The 20401-nt window shown below is 40.1% G+C and overlaps 1 long non-coding RNA gene across 3 annotated transcripts; it reads left to right on the top strand.

Moving 5' to 3' along the window:
• The first annotated feature begins 22 nt into the window (after positions 1–22).
• Positions 23–19768, top strand: LOC131919833 (uncharacterized). 3 transcript variants are annotated; one of them, XR_009381432.1, is made up of 4 exons: positions 23–420; positions 7245–7421; positions 10899–11067; positions 12532–13558. It is a non-coding gene; the product is annotated as an uncharacterized LOC131919833 (long non-coding RNA). The 3 variants fall into 3 exon arrangements; XR_009381430.1 differs by lacking the exons at positions 10899–11067; positions 12532–13558 and adding an exon at positions 19559–19768; XR_009381431.1 differs by lacking the exon at positions 10899–11067.
• The last annotated feature ends 633 nt before the right edge of the window (positions 19769–20401 follow it).

The raw sequence follows: 20401 nt of genomic DNA, 5'->3' as shown, positions 1-20401 counted from the left end.
TCATTCTAGAGCCTGTCACAATTTGAGAGGCTATCAGTCCTCAGAACAGGGTGTGCCAGCCCCTGTGAGTGAGGTCAGGAATGTGAATGAATGACCATTTTAACCAGGATACAGAAGATCAGGACAAAAGCCAAGGATAATTTTTTATTTAATTTACTAATATCCTTTAAACAAACTTCTCTTTCCTTTCTTTTATTTTTATGGAAGCATTACTTTCACAGTAAAGTTCACTAATTAGAAGCTTCTACTATTTACAATATTCTCAATATAAGGCAAGGATAAGAGAGGTTATCTGAAAACTACTGGCCTGGTAAAGAGCTGGCATTTTGAAATATACAAATATCTCCCCAAATCCAACAATAAGAATGACTTAATTCAAAATGGTCAAAATTTGAATAGACACTCCTTCAAAGAAGATATGTGAGTAGTTAAGATTGTTATGATGTAAAGATGCTAAACACTACTATTATAATTAAATGTAGATAAATGCTTTCTAGACTGTTGAAATTGAAAAGATTAATCATGTCAAGCATATTTTAGGGCCTGTTGATGGGTGATGTCACTCTGTATGCTGTGAATGTGTTGTTCTGATTGCTTGATAAATAGAATGCTAATTGGCCAGTAGCCAGGCAGGAAGTATGGGCAGGATAAACAGACAAGGAAAATGCTGGGAAGAAGAAGGTATAGATTAACAAAAATGGGCTGAGTTTAAGTGTAAGAGCTAGTCAGTGGTAGGCCTGAGGTAATGGCCGAGCAGTTTTTGTGTGCTTACTTGGGTCTGAGCAGCTGTGGACAGGTATGGTGTCCTACATGTGCTATCATGTGTGTATGCAAGTGTGCATGTGGGTACATGTTTATGAGTCCATGCTGAAGCCAGAAAGGGATGTCAGGTATCTACCTTGGTTGCTCCCACTTTATCTTCTTTACCTTTTGAGACAGATTCTTTAGCTGAACTCATTCCTTAGGGATTGGCTAGCATAGCTGTCCATCTAACTCCTGGGATCCGACCACTCCCCTCCATTGCTAGGATTACAGACCTAAACTATGCCTCCCAGGTATTTAATGTGAGTGTGGAGGATTCGCCAAGTTAGGTCCCTGAGCTTGGGTAGCAGGCACTGACTTTCTAAGCCATTTCCCAGCTTCCCGCCTTTGGAATGACCACTATCCTCACACAGTAGCACTGGTTATGTAATATATCAAATTTAGAAAAACTGCCAGGGGATTTCTTAAAACTTGAAGCATACAGCTTCCTTTATGCAGGAAATGAAACTGTACATCAATATCCTTGGTCACTGTGTCCATAATAGCTAAATAATGGAGATAATTCAAACATCCACCAACTGGAGAATGATGAGCACATCTGTTCTGATTAATCTGTGTGAATATAAATTATGCAGTGACACAGTGAGCTATTGATTCCACGATGTAACAAATCTCAAAAAGAAAAAAAAGACACCACCAAAGCACAGCTCAAGACAATGGTTGCTGCTTGTTAGCTCAGTCAGGAGAGACCCTAGCAGGTGCGCAGCTGTAAAACATCACAGAGATGTTGGTCTGAGAGAATCAGAGGTGGAGATTATTTTTAGAACATTTTTGAGGAAGTGGGTAGTTGTTACTGTGTTGTTTCCGTAAGTTTCACAGAGGAGAGGGTTCTGTGTGAGGGCTGAACTTTACAAATACTCTACTTAAATCTTTGTGCTTTTCGAGTATCAGTTACATGAGGATGGAACTGACTGGAAAGTAGACAGGAAACAAACTAAAGAGAAATGACATATTGAGTAATAAGTCTATGATTTGTCACCATTACTTAGTGGTAGAACGAAGGTTTACACTATTGTCTAGCCAGCGTTTGGAACATTGCATGGTGCTTTGGTGGTGGGGTTCATTGTATCTCAATCAACACCAATCATTTCTGTGTTCCTCTATCTATGGCAATGGTGTCTGGCTGGCTGAAATGACAGGTATCTGTCTATTTGAAGGCTGTTATAATATTTCCCATTAGTTTGTCTCAAATGCCCAATTCAGAATGCAAAACCGTCTTTGGTGCTGATCACAAGGATTAATCCTTGCAGGCTTTTGAGGAAGACGAAGCCATATTCAATACACCAGCAAGTATTGGTCCCTTACATGCTGTAAAATGTGTTCTAATTGGCATTGCTGTAAAGGAAGCAGATTCATTTGTCCGCCACAATTAAAAGTTGTCAGTAAAAGATTCTCAGGCTAATAGCATTTGGCAGGAACTATTTAGAATCTTTAAAGAGTAATAGATGAGTGTTAATTTATTCTGATAAATACAGAAGTGGTTAGTTGCCAACTTTTGTAAATTGAGATGCATGATGAGATAAGAGCCTGGAGGTAAGGACAATTGCACCAGCTCCAAGCTGGGAACATTGCAAACATATCCATCTCTCTTTCCCCATGCTGTTACTCTGATGACAGCAGCGGTTAGAGGGAGAAGGAAAACAAGTTTGCTTTTGCTGACTTGGGCTTTTTAACTTTGTGTTGACTCTCCATCCCAGTGCATAGGCCTGCAATAGTGGGAGCAATGCAAATACCCTAATGCTTCCCCCTAAGAAGGCAAACAAGCTGGGCTAAAGAAGCCCTGGGCAGAGTAGACGGACAGCGGGAGGAGCTGGGGCATGATTTGTATCCATTCAATTTGTAACAGTGAGGAACAGAGAGTTGAAGATCAGTTTCTGGATTTAATCTCTAACGCAGGTGCACACGGTTGTGGTGTGAGCTCATGTCTAAAATTAACAATTAACCTTTCATGTCTAAAATGCCTCATTTATAAAATGATGCTAATAATATCTCTACCTTATAGAGGTAAATGAAAATAAATTGTACAACTTACTATTCCTTTATTTTAAACTCACATATTGCTAGATAGTTGTTAGACAGCCTTCTCCACTCTCACAAATTGTGCATTCATTTTATCTAAGTATCTGTCCATGTATGTATGTACGTATATATGTATATGTATGTATGTATATATATATATACATATATATTTCATCTATCTATCTAATATCTATCTAATTAGTTCTTTGAGATTTCCATGCAACATGTTTTGACCATACTCACCCCACTCTTCCACCTCTTCCCAGACCTATCCCCTTTCCCTACCTATCCAACTTTCTGTCATTTCTTTCCCCCATCAAGAACAGTTTGTGCTGTCCAAATATCTTGGATGTATGGCCTTCCATTGTACCATGGTTGACTTTATCAGAGGCTACACTCTTAGGACTGACTCTGTCTCCCAGCAGCTAACAATTACCAATAGCTACTTGGCTAGGGAAGATGTTTCATGACCACCTCCTGTATCCATGCTGGGGTTTTGTCTGGCTTGAGCTTACACATGTCTTGTGTGTGTTGTCACTCCAGGGTGAGTCCCTGTGTGCAGCTGTCCTGCTGTGCCCAGGAGACACTGTTTCTTTGAAGTCATTAAGCACCTCTGGCTCTTACTATATTTCTACCCCCTATTCTGCAATGATACTTGAGGCTTAGGAAGAGGGTTTCACTTAATCTTGTCAAGACTTTGAAACACTTAAATAGTGTGTGAAATGAATAAAATTATCAGAAAATAGAACATTTGTTACCTGCTTCTTCTTTGCATTTTAAGACAGTCTCATGTAGACCAGACTGGTCTCAAACTCACCATGTAGCAAGAAATGACCCTGGAGTCTTCCTGACTCCACTTCAGCCCTACTAGGGTTACAGGTGTGGGCTACCATGTTTAGCACATAATATTTTCTGATTCATATGATATTGCCATGATTTTCATCTTTTTTAAAGTCAAATTTTAATTTTACATTATAGCTGTTTTGCTTACGTATATGTTTGTGCACCATGCTTGCCTGGTGTTACAGATGGTTGTGAATCACCATGTGGGTGCTGGGAATAGAACCTAGTTCCTCTGGAAGAGCAGTCAGTGATCTTAACTACTGAGCCATTTCTCCACCCCACATGGTTTTCATCTTTACACTTAAAAGGCAATAAAGTGATTTCAAGTTCTTCAGTCTGTGCATTATCTATTCTCTTCACAGTATTTCTGTTTTGTTTTTGTTTTATGCAAAGCAGAAGTTTTAAACTACAATTAAGTTCATGTATTGATTATTATTTTTGGGGGGAGGAGGAGAGCTCTTAATATCATATCTAAAATGCCCTTAGTGTACCACAGCCACTCAGACATGCTCTGGTTATCTGTGGATTTCATAGTTTTTCACTGTCTACTTACATCTGTGATTCAGCTTTTGTGGAGTGTGAAGGCTATGTCTAGAACCCTCTCTTCTTCTGGTTAATGTCCCGGTGTTCCAACTCTATTTGCTAAGAGGACTGTCTTTGCTTGATACTAAACTGCTTCAGTTCCTTGAAAGGTGTGAGTTTACTTCTTTTATTAATATCTCATTTGGCTGTCTGTCCATGACCCACTCTCAATACATTGCTTACTTTAGAGTAAGCCTTGCAGTTGGGCAGTGATAGTGACATTATGGTACTCTGACTCTGTCTTTTCCATATGATATTGGCCATGCTCTTTTATTCTTTCCACAGAAAACTAAAAACAAGCCTGTTGATAACCACAGAATAACTTGCTGAGGATTTACAAGGAGCTCACTGAACCTGCAGATCATGATATAAAGAACTGATATCAAGAATGCTATGGATCGGGCGGTGGTGGCGCACGCCTTTAATCCCAGCACTCGGGAGGCAGAGCCAGGAGGATCTCTGTGAGTTCGAGGCCAGCCTGGACTACCAAGTGAGTTCCAGGAAAGGCGCAAAGCTACACAGAGAAACCCTGTCTCAAAAAACCAAAAAAAAAAAAAAAAAAAAAAAAAAGAATGCTATGGAGTCTTTCAGTACTATGTACTCTGTCTTCGTGTGTTTAGTTCTGAACTCCTTCCTTCAAACTACTGTTTTCCTCATATAGATCCTATAACCCAGTCTCATGAGATTTGATCCTAAAATTTTTTCTAAAGTGCTATTATAAATGGTATTATGTTCTTAGCTTCAAATTCTACTTGTTTGTTACTGGTATATATAAAAACTATTGACATCTTCATAATAGCATTGCACCCTGTGACTTTGATAAAGTTGATTATTAGTTCTTATATCGTTGATTCTTTTGAGTTTTCAGCACGATCTGTTAGTTCACAACAAACAGCTATTTTTTGTAATTTCTGATCTAAAGACATTCATGCATCTTCTTGTTAATTCTGACTGTAGTCTGTAGACTGTGAAAATGTTGAAAAAGGCTGTGGAGAGAGGACAGCCTGACTGGTCTAAACTAGAGGCTTCTAGATTCTCAGTATTGTATATGGTTCTAGCTCTGCGGTTTCACTTGAGTTCTTTATCAAGTTGAAGAATTACTCTTCTTTCCAAAATCTGCAGAATGTTTGCACCATCAATAGGTCTCAGATTTTGTTGATGTGTGTGTGTGTGTGTGTGTGTGTGTGTGTGTGTGTGTGTGTGTGTGCATAAAGGGTGTGGGACTGTGAATGGTGACATAATTATTTAATATTTCTGTTTTAGGCTTTTTCTATTTTACCCACAGCATACAGGAGTTTTAACCATTGACACTATGTAATAATATTGTATTCTACAAATGTATAAGTCCACACCGAAAGTTTTCCTGGAACCCTTGTAGCCTAAAAAAAAAAAAAAAAAATGCAATTTAGGTGTGTCTACACTTTACAACTGAATCATTATCTTAATTGAATTGTTTTGTGTGGTAATTCCAACACTCTTTTTATATCTGAGTCTTTTTCATCTTTTTGAGTGACCAGGGTTCTGTATTGGTTGTTTGTATCCTTATTTTGTTAGTTAAGTTCCTGTTGTTTAGACTGAGTAATTTTTATTTTATTTATCCATCATCTTTCTTTCCCATACTGCTACTGAAAAGGTCCACTGTAGTCTGATTTTGTAATTATACTTTTCATCTGTAATGTTTCATTTAGGCTTTTAAAATATCTTCTACATCTTCTCTAATTCTTTGACAAGACCTTTGGGCTTTGTTTTGGTTGCTGAATCGCCCCCTTTTATTTACCTCAAATACATGTTTAATTTTCATTATGTGCTTTTAAACAATGCCTGCTGTAAAGCGTTAAATAATTCTGACATTTTGATGCTGGATTTGTTCATTGCCTTTATTCATTCAGAGCCAGGTTTCCTGGTTATTGATGAGAGCTATTCCCTTCTAAAACTTGGATTTCTTGATCATACTTGATGAAAGTTTTAGTTTTATTCAACTGTTGTCCATTATCTGGACCCCTAACTGCTCATGACAGGAATGGAAGGATGGTTGCCAAGTGGTATCTAAATGCAGGTCTCCCACATGCCATTTATCAATACTTAAGGAGCATGGGAGGTCTGGCCCAGCACCCTGCCTCAGCCGATGTGACCCTACTGGAGAGGCAGAGATACTTGATTAATGCCCCCCACGTCACTTGTGCTGACACCATCATGGGAGTGACCTTGCCACACTGAGTTGTGGTGAAAGTCTCAGTGCTCTGTTATGCCTTCCCTCATACTTCCCAGGAGAAGTAGGTGAAGTCTCACAACACCGAGGTGGGGCCAGAAGTATTGGTGGAAGTGTTAAGGCAACTCCATCTAGTTAAAAGGGAGGTTTATTTTGTGGGGTAACTTACAAGTAAAGGGATAGGTTACAGGGTCCAGAAGAGGTGCAGTCCAGCAGTGTTCTCTGGAGAACTCTGTTCTGTCTTCATCCAGTATCGAGGATCCAGGAACCAAGAGAGCCAACACATCCAGATCTCAGGTCTTAAGGGCTCCTCTCTTGGCCCCGCCTTGTAGGCATAGGTGTGACAGTTACCAGAAGCCTCAATGGGGGTAGTATTTCCAGGTCAAAGCTGGAACAGCTACCCACTGCACAGAAGTCTGGGTCTCCACATCCCAAGCAACATAAGGTAAAGGTGGCCTTTTCTTTGCGTTGAGACTGGGGAACCTAGAGAAAGCCTGGCAATGATAGAAGCCCATGACCTTCACTCAGATTTCAGTAGTCCATGCAGGGTCAGGATCCTTTAGTAAGAAATTTTGTTCTCTACTGTTTCCTTAATGACAGTGACATGAAAATGCTTGGATGTATAGAAATGTATTTTAGAAACTATTCAGTAATCCTACCACCCTAAAATAACATACTCTTTTCACTTTCTTTTCTGACTATTTTTCTTTATACATGTGTTTCTGTATAGTTTAAACAACTGAATGAGATTCTGGTACTATTCATGCAGACTTATGGTGCCTTGAGTCAACTATGAAGGCACAACAGAGTGAACAATCATTGCAAACCTGGACTGTCACAACTGAAGATGTCCGTGTATGAAGAGAGGATGAGGACAGGAGGAAGGATATGGCTTCTGACACAGGAGACGAACACCCTCAGCACCACAGCCCAGCAGAGAACCAGGGTAATTGTCTATCCAGAGTTGTATTCTGCTTTCCCACAGACCATAATTACATATACACTTTTACTAAGCTATTTTAACACAATTTTAATAAATGCTGACTACTTTACTATAGCTAGAGTTTTCCTGGTCCTGCCTGGCCTACGGTCAGGACAAATCTCTCTCACCCGCCAGTCCTGCGGCTGCTCAGACCCAACCAAGTAAACACACAGAGACTTACATTACTTATAAACTATATAGCTGTGGCAGGCTTCTTACTAACTGTTCTTCTATCTTAAATTAACCCATTTCTATTAATCTGTAAGTTGTCATGTGGCTCGTGGCTTACTGGTATCTTAACATCTTCTCATGGCGGCAGCTGGCAGCGTCTCTCTGCCTCAGCCTTCCACTTTCCAGAATTCTCCTCTCTGCTTGTCCTGCCTATACTTCCTGCCTGGGTACTGGCCAATCAGCATTTTATTTACACAGAGCAATATCCACAGCACTTTACCTACTACATTATAGATTTTTACACTTTTTTTTCTTATTGTTAATGTTCTTCTCCTCTGAAACCTCTTGAGCCAGGCTACCACAGTTCAAATTACCCTCAGCACCAATGTCTGGTATGGCCCATGAATCCCCACTTAATACATCCAATTGATTTTCTAATCTGAAGTCCCCAAGTCCACATTCCTCCAAACAAACTCATGGACAGGCCTATCACAGCAATACCCCAGCCCCCGGGTCCAACTTCTGTCTTAGTTAGGTTTCTATTGCTGTGAAAAGACACCATAACCACGGCAACTATTATAAGAAAACATTTAATTGAGGAGGCTCACTTACCATGTCAGAGGTTTCGTCCATTATCATCATGGCAGGAAGCATGGTGGCAGGCAGGCAGACATGGTGCTGGAGGAGTTGAGAGTTCTACATCTGGATCCATAGGCGTAGGAAGAGACAGTGAGCCACCAGGCCTGGTTTGAGCTTCTGATTACAGTGTCCCTTCCCACTACTCCACCCAATTCCTCCCCTTCTTCTCTCCTTTCAGGCCATCTACTGCTGGGCATGGGTCCTTAAGAGTGATTTGTTTCCCCAGTGAGACTTTCCTGGAGAAAAATAATTTTTCATTTGCTTGTCTGCATGTGAATTGAACATACAAAGAGGAGCCAACTAATTATGGATGTTTTCATGAGTTTTATGGTTGCATTGCTAAAATTGAATATTTTGCAAAAATATTCTCCAGTAAATTGTTACCTGGAGAAATTATAAAGTCCCTTTATACTTTGAAAAATGTTTGAGCACTTCAGATGGCATTTGCTAATTTAGGTTATATCTGGCTGAGGATCCTGATGGACTTGGTGTGGATTTTTTTTTTTCTTTTGTGGTGGGAGGGAACAAGGGTGAGAGAGTGGACCTGGGAGGAAATGGAAGGGAGTGTGACTGGGGTGTATTGTGTGAAATTCCCAAATAATCAATAGAAATATTATGTTGGAAAAAATTACAGGTACTACAAATGTTTATCACCAAATGATTTTAAATTATTATTAAATAGTAACACCACATTGATAAATATTTTTTTTTAGGAAACAACTCAAATCTTTAAAAATGGGAACGAACAGCAATGTCATATAATTGCAAATCAGTTTATATCTTAGTCAAGGATTACTTTCAGGATGTTTCTTCCTTCAGCCTGTCACAATGGGATGTTTTGATCAAATGTATGGAACATATCTGGTATCACAAACAGAGTACTTCAGAAAATGTCGAGTGCATTCGTTGCCTTTTTGGAAAATAAGTGGATATTCTTCTTTGATGCTATCATCAAACTCAGCAAGCCAGTTCCTTAAAACCAATTGCTGTATGGATCAGAAACCAAATTAACTCTCCATTTTTATTACATTAAAATCCAGTAGTCTTTCCAGTAGATCTTTTTTTATTTATGCATCATAGGTGATAATGAGTCATTTATTCTGGGAATGTTGGTTACTCCATCTTCCACAGTCTCCCAGTTTTTGACGCATTTAGTCTTATATTAGCAAAAAGCCGATTGACTGTGTTTATCCCTGATTAAAAACCTTTACTATTTAATAATTTAATATAAATTTATTTAAATAATTCATTTTAATGTTTAATAGTTGGGAACCATTGGGCTCAGGTAATAGGTGTGGGTTTTCCCAATTTCTAATTTTTACTTCAAATTTCAAAACATGAAATCAGCAAAACATGAGGCCAGCCATCCCTTGAGATGTTCCAGCTCAATTTAGTCCTTACTATCCATGTCATCTGTTCTTTCAGGCAAAAATGATGTTTTAATGAAAAATTAAGTCATCTAATTACATTTGCAGTTAAATCACAGGGCCAGTGTTCCTCAAAGCCACCACTATGCTTCCTTGTGGGGCCGGATGTTCTGTGCCTATTTCCATTTGATCACATCTGATATGAAAATGACTTACTAGGATATCAATATCAAGCAATGTAAACTATATTATTAGTTCATACTGAACAGTCTTGGGGGAACATAGTTCGCTGCGCTAAGCACTGAGTAGTGAGTTGGCAAGGACTCTGGGTGATGGTGCCCATGCCGCTGTGTCTACTCTGCTTGGAAACACTGTACCACCACTTTGTTTCATCTTCTGAGCTCACAGGCAAGTCCCATGGGCCTCTGAGGTTCCAAGGGCCACAATTTGAGAATTGCTGCTTTAAGACACTTGAAATTTTTACTGTATTACTTTTCCAAAGACTGAATTTTTTTTCTCAGTGTGTGTGTGTGTGGGGGGGCGTTGAATGAGAATGGGTCCCATATGCTCATATATTTGCACGCTTACTTTCTAGTTGGTGAACTATTTGGAAGGATTAGAAGGTATGTCCTTGTTGGAGGAGGTGTGTCACCAGGGGTAGGACTTGAGGTTTCAAAAGCCCACATGCCATACCCGGGGCCCTCTCTCTCTGCTGGCCTGCCTGTGGTTTAGAATGTAAAACTCTCAGCTACTGCCCCAGCATTATGCACACCACCATGCTCCCCACCATGATGTTAATGGACTTATAATGGACTAACCCTCTGAAACTGTGAGCAAGCCCCAAATTAAATTCTTTTTTTAAAATAAGAGTTGCTTTGGTTATGGTGTCTCTTTACAGCAATAGAACCCTAAGATAAAATGTAACCAATTTCCCTAGCTTCCCCAAGTAATTTACAAAAGTCACAATTTGATATATATGTGTGTACATATATATGTATACCACACACGGAGAGATATGTTCACAGAGAGAGAGAGAGAGAGAGAGAGAGAGAGAGAGAGAGAGAGAGAGAGAGAGAGAGGGAGGGAGAGAAATAGAGAGGTACACAGAGTGGTGCCTTTTTAGCATCGATTAATTTGTCTACTATTCTATTTACACTGGGTCACTTAGCTTCTAACATGTTTTAAAATCTAGAGGTGCAGGAAAACAATCTTAAACACTTTCCTTAAAATACTAATAAAATATTTTCAACTTTAATAACCTAAGGAAAAAAATCATCTAATATCCTTACCATAAGAAGGACACACTGTTTGTTAGTCAAGGGGCTATGACAACTGCTTAGAAGCTGTCTTCCTGCAGCTCCACGAATGAGAAGATTCAAGGGAAGAAGCTGATTTTTCTTTCAGAGCTTATTTTAATTCACCCAACTTGTCAGGTACATAGACCTTGTTGCTAAACATAAATACATTTTAAATACAAATAATTGAAAATTCTGCAATAGCCAATCATTCCCTGAGGTAACTGCTTCAAGCATGGGGTTTTCCCAGCTGATACTATGACACTATTATTGTTGTTGGGAAACCTTGATGTTTTGGGGAGGGGGGTGTTTGTTATTCATTCTTTTGAATCCCTTCTTGTTGCTGCATAGTAAAGTATTTTTGTTTGGGTTTTAGATGCATTTTATTCATCGTAGAGTTCAGCAATCTTATATTTTTCTCATTTTTGGTTTTTCTGATTGAGAAGGAGACAATTAAGTTGACAACTGATGTTGGTAAGCAGGCAGGTTCCTTTTTCACTCCACCAGGTAAAGAACTAAGAGACAGCCCAGGATACAGGGGAGTTGTTGGCATCATTGCAGTCACATGGAGCAGAGGAGAGCCCTGCCACATCTGGCAGACCACAGACCCTAGGAGGGTCTGGGTCTTTATTGCTTTTAGGGTATCCCATCTCCTGACTTCCTTGCCCTCTCTCCTTTTTTCTTCGTTGGTCTAAAGGCATCTATGTGTCCCTCCTATGGCAGGGATCGGGTCTCTGTCTATATCATGAATAACTGCAGTGGGGGGAAGGAATCATGTGAGAGGAAATGGTCTACTCTACTGGCAAATGGAAACTTATTGCTGGGGACAAAAATACTACAGCAAGAGAAAGGAAAAGTCATGAGAAAAATTGATGCTGAGTTATTGTGTCTCCCCTTTTCATCCTGAGGGTACATTGCCCCACACCTAATAATTATGTTGTTGAAGAAAAATTGTTATAGAATAAAGTAATCTATCTGCTTGCTTCATACCTCACTTTTAAAGACTATATAGTTCTGAGTGAAATGGCGTTTGTGAGATTGTACTGGACATAGTTACAGAATTTAATCATTAAATATAAAATGATGGGTAATTTGAGAAAGAAAATCTTTATTTCACAGTAGAAAAGTCTTTATTCTCATTAGAGAATTAAAGAAATTTATATTATGTTAAAAAGCAAATAATGAAAATGGAGTAGGATATATTTCTTTTTTTGGTTTTTCGAGACAGAGTTTCTCTGTGTAGCTTTGTGCCTTTCCTGGGACTCACTTGGTAGTCCAGGCTGGCCTCGAACTCACAGAGATCCGCCTGGCTCTGCCTCCCTCCCGAGTGCTGGGATTAAAGGCGTGCACCACCACCGCCCGGCTAGGATATATTTCTTAATACAACCTGCATCAATTTTTTTATTTTGAAAATGAAGAATCCCCCAACACCCAATTAATAGTTAGGGTGCTGTTAGTTGGATTTCAGAAGTCCCTATACAATACAATTTTAGAAGAAAATATCACAAATTAAGAAGAAAAATTCTGTGTTGTATAATATTTTCTGTTTATCTTCTCTGTGAAAATGTTTGACTTTTTAATTTTGTGAAAAATATTTTTCAGTTAACATGACTTCTTTGCAACTTGAGAGAAGAGCCTTTGAACTTCGGACTCTTTTCATGTTTCCGGAAACTTCCCCTGCTTACATCTGTTTGCTGTGCGCTGTGGTTTCTAGTGAAGAAGCTGAATTTATGCCTTATAAAATGTCTCCTAAAAGCATTCGCCTACCAGATCCAGATCAAAGGGGTGATTTAGTCAATTATTAATGTGGAAGGCCGTAGGAGAGGAACATGCAGATAATTCCAAAAGAGGGGCCTGACCCCACACCTGGCCTGCTCTTCAATGGATGGCTATTTGTAGCCAGGCAAAAGCTCTCTTGTGAGTGGGTATTGGGGTGCACCCTGTAGCTCGGGTAGGTTGAAGAAAGAAGGCACTCCCAAGATGAATTTTTAAGGCCTATGTGGCAGCAGGAAGGTCCAGCCTCTTCTGATGGACTGAACCCCAAACAACCGTCCAAAGATGTATTTATTGAAAGTTACACAAAGTATTTCCCCATACTGAAGTCCCTACTCTAATTTACATGTCTTACTGAAGGAGAGCATCACATGTCCCCATGACTCTAGTCCTTTATTATGCATCATGTGTAATGCACAATAAGACAAGAGACTAGGTGTGCCTGGGTCATCTTGTGACCACAGTCCTGGATGGCTACAATGCCCCTTCAGCAAAACAATCACTGTTTTCCACAGGGATTCTTCAAGGTCAAAGTACTTATTAAAAAAACAAAACAAACAAAACAAAACAAAAAACCCAGCTGCTCGTTCTAATATCTACCCCACACAGTGATTCTGCTAAGTTCCTACAAGTGGGCAGCATCCCACTGCTGGTCACTCTGAGACATGAGTGAGGCACAGAAGCACAGGCTGCTTTCAACTTGTGTCACACTCTGCATGAAGGGCATATCTCCTGAGATCGGCTGTGACCTCTATCACCTCTATATCCTTGGAAAGGAGATCACAGGCCGTCCCAGGAGAACTCTTTAATGTTTCTGCACAAACAGCACCTAGTAAATCCTTGTGTGATGAATGAACTTGCTTCTGAATGCTATCTGTCCTGGTAGACTATCTCATCTCATTACATAAAGTTAGGAATCAAATGTGTAATAACTTCAGCGGTCAAAGATGTTGCCCAGAGCAGTAGCCTGACTCTGTGAGAGTGTGAATGAATACTGAAATACAATGCCCCTGCCATAGCTGCCACATCACCCCCCAGACTCTCTACTTTTAAATCTTCATTTTATTTTTTTATGACAGGAAAAAAAAACGGCAGCTGGTTCTGCTAGTATAGGATAAAAAAGTGTCCACCACCAATGGTATTGAGTAAGTTAGCTGAGATTGCACAAATGATATACTAGTAGCTAGTAAACACTCAAAAGTTGTGAGTTGTAGCAACATCTCCCTTCTGAGTTTCATTTTAGATACATTAGGTCACTAGTTTTAGAAAATATTGTCAGGCTGTCTGAGGTTGATAAACTGTTAGAGTTCTGATTGATAAGTTGGCTGAATTCACAACTATCTTCCTCCAAGTTTAACGTTTTCTATTGTATCATGGATAGGTAAGCTTCTATAAAGAGCACGGTATGAAATATTTTAGGCTTCTTTAGCCAAAGATCCATGCTGCAATTTCTCTACTCAGCTGTTGGAATAAGAAGGGGAGACACAGTGCCAGAACTAAACTCTGTTCACACAGGCAGGCAGCAGGTGGATCTGCTTCTCACCGATTCTTCAGTAGGTACCTAAGGACTTTGAGGGGTTTCAACCGGTCTCAAGAGAATATCTTCATAAAGCAGAGCTTGTGGTCTGCTCAGGAAGGGACAAGACACAGCTAGGGGGCTACGAAATGAATAACATGGTACTGATTAACATTTGTTTGTTCCCAGCTCGGTAGAAGCCCTCTAAAGTAATTGATCCATGTAGCGGAATCATTACTGATGAGTGAGTTAGTGGGGCTCAGAAATCGGTGTTGAATTAGGGTGACAGCATGGTCTATAGAGTGAGTTGTTTGGGGGATGTAGATTAAACCCTTGCTCTTCTCCCTGCCAGCTGTGTGACACTGGGAAGTGAATTACTCACTGTTTTCACCGCAGTGACAAAGTGCCTAACACCACATACAGAAGGGCTTCTTTTGGCTCCAAAGTTGAGGCTACAGGATATCACACTAGGAAAGGTCTGATGGCAGCAGCATGAGTCAGTGAGCACATCACCTCTGAAGGCAGAGGCAGGTTGACATGGGCACATAGCTTCCACAGTCAGGGAGGAGGTGGGCACATAGCTTCCACAATCAGGGAGCAGATGAGTATATAGCTTTCATAATCAGGGAGCCTGTGGGCACATAGCTTCTGGAGTCAGGGAGGAGGTGGGCACATAGTTTCCACAGTCAGGGATCAGGCAGGAACATAGATTCTGTACTTTCTCCTTTCATTAGTCATGGTCCTGGTCCATGGGACAGTCAAGGCAGATCTTTGCTTCTCATTAAACCTCCCTGGAAACACCCTCACAAATGCATCCAAGGAGTTCTGATTCTAAACTCTATCAAGTTGATAATCAAGATTTTCCAGAAGTCACCAAAACTCCTTAACTATACCATCCACAGAGCTTGTTATAGAATATTCAACTCATAGGGTTTTAACAGGAAAACATATTTCTGTAATTTAATTAATAAAATTTCATCATATCGCTATAGAGAGCTTATCATGTGGCATATGTTATTAGTTATTGCAGACATAACAGTTAGTGTGTTTGTGGGCTGTCATCTAGATCCTAATATAATGTATACGACCACCCTCTTAACACTTTGTTTTTAGCCCTAAAATATAACTTCAAAAGTAGAAATTTAGTATAAATCATACAGAACACAAGAACACATGAAGACAAATGCCTTTAAATAGGAACATAAAATGTTGGCTGGAAATAGCTGCTTAAAAGGGATTATCACAGGAAGCCTTGTAAGCTATGCAGCATACGAAAGGTTAGCAGATTAGACAGGTGATATGTGGAGATGCTGGAGAGATGGCACTGTGCTATGCAAAAGAGGCAACATGGGAAGCTTAAGCATCACTCGCCATATAACGTTTGAGCTGAATCACAGAAACTCAAATATCACAAGTTACAACAATCTGCTTTTTCCATCTCACATGCCATAAAACACTGCTGAAAAACTTAAAAAGACTTAAGTAAATTGAGAAACATCTCATGTCCCTGCATTAGGAAAAATCATATTTTTAAAGTAGTCCTACTTTTAACAGCAATCTCTATGTAAGAAAAAATCCAGTTCTGATTAAAACCCTTGTAGAATGTGTTTAGATCAATAGAATAAAAACCCTAAAATTGATATGGATCCAGAAGAGACCCTAAATAGGAAAAATAATTTTGAGGAAAAAAAGCAGGAAGTGTCTCACTCTAGTTTCCAAACATGTGGAAGAGGAAAAGTAAGAAAAAAAATCACAACTGTAGATGAATTTCTAAACAGTCTTATTAAATAAGAAACACAGTTAAAAGCCCAAGAGATTAGAGCACTAGTCAAGACTACTTTTAGCTCACCACTTGCTGCTGTTGCTTCCCCTGAGAGAGTTTCTTCCTGTCTGGCTTGTCTTTTTATTGCCTTTCTGTTCTGCCTTTTCATTGGCTCTAAACCCAACCACATGACTTCTTTATCGCTGCCTGTCTATACAGACCTCCAGGTCTCTATGGTTGGTACTGGGATTAAAGATGCGGATCACCATGCTTGGCTGTGTCCTTGACCACACAGAGACTCTGCCTGCCATGTGATCAGATTAAGGACGTGGGTTACCACCACCTGACTTCTGTTCCTGGCTCACTAATGACTTCTGATCTCCAGGCAAACTTTATTAACATACAAATAAAATCTCATTTCAGCACAATTAAAATATCACCACACACAACTGCTGAGGATTTGGAGAAAAGAGAACTTATACACCACAGTGGTATGAATTTGTGCTATATAGTGGCTCTGGAAGAAGTATGGGCATTTCATAAAATATTAAGACAATATGATTTGATTCAGTAATCCCTCTTCTGACTATATCCAAATAAGTTGAAATGTGGATGATAAGTTATCTACATTCATGGGTTTATTGAAGCAGAATTTACATCAGTGAAAGTATGGGAAAAACCTAAGTGTCAATAAACAAATTGATAAAAGTATATAAAGCATATGCTGAGATACTCAGCCTTTGCAAAAGAGGAAATCCTGTTCTCTTGTACGATGACATCATACAAAGTGGCCACACACCAAAATATAAAACTGCTTGGTCTCACTTGTAAGAAGAAGATTTAAAAAAAGTCAAAACTTAGAAGTAGAATCTGGGAGATCAGAATGTGTGGGGCCACAGGAACAAGTTTCAATTGTGTTAAATACATTTGGGGGATAAACTATGCTGCATAGAGCAAAGTGAAACATGGCAAAAGGAAATACACACTTTCCTATGATGCACAGTAGGTCATAGGAAGTTGTGTGGAGTGGACTTATGAGAACCCTTCCTTGTATTGTTGAGAGCCTTTCAGCATCCACACTGGTGACAGTGAGCACCTGGGTGATCTAATGGGGGGGGGTGGCGGGAGTGCAAATATCTGTCAAACATTCAGTGAAATGTGTGCTTAACAGCGTTTCATTTTACTGTGTTAAACTCACTTAGAAATAAATGGTAGAGATGATGAATGAAATTCAAAAATCAGTGCTAGTAAAAGAGAATTAGAGGACAGGAAGTAGCACAGTGAAGCCCAAAGTTGGGATCAGTGGTCCCTAAGCTTTGTGGTAAGTCCCAAATTATCTTGAAGCTGTGCCTCAAATTTTCACCAGCCTGCACAGGGCACCATGTTGTAACTTGCAGATGTGATTGAGGATACCACACACTTTTCCAGTGTTATTGGTATTCTCAAGGGGGCCCTGTGATCATGATGGGTGTATTTCCATTTCTGTCACATCCTGAGTCTTGAGGCATCTCTCACCAGGATGGCCTTCCTTCCTTACCCTCTACACACTTCAATCACTTCTCCCAGGGTCTCTGTACTGTCTTATATGTGGCTCATTTTCCTTTTCTGATGATTTAGCTATTTTGAGGAAGTTACAATAAAACAAGTTAATAACAGCAGCGCTTCAACAGATTTTCTTCAGTCTAGTTTCTACTGTGATTTCAAGGAAGACAATACACAGAATGGATCAAACGTGGCAGGAAGGAGTGTGAATAAATGGGGATGGAGAACAGAAGGAAATTCTTGCAAACTCAATTTTCTCTGGTGATAGAGGCCAGAGAGGCAATATTAATGGTGTTCTCCTGGGTAGCATGCACCACCCCAACGCGTTTTAAATCTCTGCAGTGTGTATTTTACATCAGGCACTCGAGTCCACTCCATTCAAGTTGGCAAAAGTGAAAACCCCTGGTTCAGGGTACTACACAGACAAAAACCAGGTCACATGCCTGTGGTCTTGTTGATAGACAACCCGGGGAATAGAAATTTACATTTCTTTGAATTTGACCTTGGAAATGAGCCTGTAGCACGTACAAGAAGTGCCTAACCTGGATAGTGTCCAAGTCTTTGGGAAGATTTGAATCTACTAGGAATATAGGATTTCTATGCCTACAAATGCCTCATTTCTTCCAGGAGAGTGAAGATTAGCTCTGAGAGTTTGAGGGGTATGCCAGGGAGCACACAGCCGACGGTGAATAGAACGGGAAATGTTTCTCTCAGAAGTTAATGCCAATCTTGTGTTATTTCCCAGTCTATGGAGTCCTGTAACTGTCCACATAATTCTGTGAGAAGACCTTGAACATCTCACTTCAGCCTTGAGCAGTGACACGCTTAGGCTGTTAGCTGTTACCGGTGTTTCAAGTTGACCCCTTAATTTGAAAGATCTGGGTGATGAGTGCAGAGAACATTGCCTACCTCTCAGTGTTCAGAGCCTTTCCTACTCAGCTGTAACTGTCAACCCGACTCAGCCCAGAATTCTCTGAAAAGAGAGTGACACTTGAACACTTGTCTCATTTGGTTCATCGGTGGGTGTGTGTGGGAGGGATTGTGTTGAGTATCGATTGACATGGGATGACTGAGCCCACCATGGTCAGCACTCATCCATAGGCAGGTGCCCTTGAGCTGTATAGGAAAGCTAGCTAAGTGTGAACCTGTGAGCAGAGTTTCCCCATGGTTTCTGCTGTTCTTTCCTTGGCTGTGGGTTTCACGGTTAGAGATTATGCTTCCTAGAACAGAAAACAGTTCATCCTTGTTTTTGTTGTTGTTTTGTTTGTTTGTTTTGGTTTTTCGAGACAGGGTTTCTCCACGTAGTTTTGGTGCCTATTCTGGATCTCGCCCTGTAGACCAGGCTGGCCTCGAACTCACAGAGATCCCCCTGGCTCTGCCTCCCAAGTGCTGGGATTAAAGCCGTGCTCCACCACCGCCCGGCTCATCCTTGTTTTTAGCCTTGACATCCTGCCTTAACTTCTGTCAACGATGGACTGTGAACTTCAAGTGTAAGATGGAACAAACCATTTGTTCCCTTAAGTTACTTCTGGTCATGGTGTTCGTCACAGCAACAAAATGAAGCTAGGGCAGAGTCCCACCAACAAAATGAGCAGATGCCCAGGACTTTAAAGTAAAACTGGGCCTTCACTAGGCCTGTGTTGATTTGCCTTCGCTCTTGAGAGTAGAAATTACTTTATTTCTGAGGAAGTGATGTTTGTTTCCTATGTGCATAATTGGAGTGAAAGTCAAATATTGCCTTGTTACACACTAAACAATCCTGCAATTTGTACTTAGTATAACTCCTGTGTGGCAACACCAGACTTGAGTGGGTTTTCCTAGTAGCAAACACGCTTTTATCCAGAACTGAAACAAGAATCCAATGGTTTCTAATGTTTTCCCCCTTAATACTGGTGGTTGTTCTCTCTAGCATATTCTATGAGGTACAGAATACTTCTAGTTTTATGTGAGACATCAAAATCTTCTCTCAGAACCTCGTCACAGGCTCATTTCAAGAATCTCTGGTTTTCCTCACAGTGATTTTCACCTTTCCACAGAATTTCAAATCGGCTGATGTCATAAGAGATGAAGTAAAATTCAGAAAGGAATTGGGACAGACCTGGCATCTTGATGATAGAGAGATAGACTCACATCGGATTATATACTTAGTTCAGAGCCGCACCATAAATGTCGCTTTGAGTAGGCTCCCTCCATGTGTTTATTTACTCATCCCGTGAACAAGTGGAATAAAACTAATTTCATTACAATCTCAGTTCCAAAATGGAAGCCAGAGTCTTTATTCTGGGAAGCATGACACAAACCCATTCATCACTACGTGAGACTTAGGGGCACATCGTGTATGTTCCTATCATCAGCATCAGTCCCCAGTGGTTTCCCTGAAGGGAGCATGTCCACCTGTTGGTAGCCAATTTCTGAAGCCTGGTACAGACAGTGCTATAGTCTGCTGTCTTCTTCTCTATTAGAATTGATTTTTCTGTATTTTATGTTCCCCCTGATCTCTCTTTTGTTCCTTTGTTTATCAGAACCTGGTACCCACCACTAACTTGGATGGATCATCTTCTGCAAGCTGAGACTTAATCAACCGTTAACTGAAGGATTTGTATCTTAAAGTTTGCAGACTCCCTGCCATTTTTTTTCTCAGTTCTCTATGAATTACTGGTCCCTGCACATGCTGGAGGAAAGCAGCTCTTGTCACCATGTGCCTTTAATAGTCACAGCCTACTGACTTCAGCTGATAATTGCATTTTGGTTTCTGAGTTGTCAGTAGGAGAAAAAAAAAATCATGTAGTTATCTGCCTTTTCTTAAAAGCTAGCAATAGTAATTGTGACAATATCCAATTTTTAAAAGATTTGTTTTACTTTAAATTATGTGTATGACT

Source organism: Peromyscus eremicus, chromosome 1 (genome assembly GCF_949786415.1).
Source record: "Peromyscus eremicus chromosome 1, PerEre_H2_v1, whole genome shotgun sequence".
Lineage (NCBI taxonomy): Eukaryota > Metazoa > Chordata > Mammalia > Rodentia > Cricetidae > Peromyscus > Peromyscus eremicus.
Note: the sequence above shows the minus strand (reverse complement) of the source record. Positions and strands in the feature narration are given on the sequence as shown.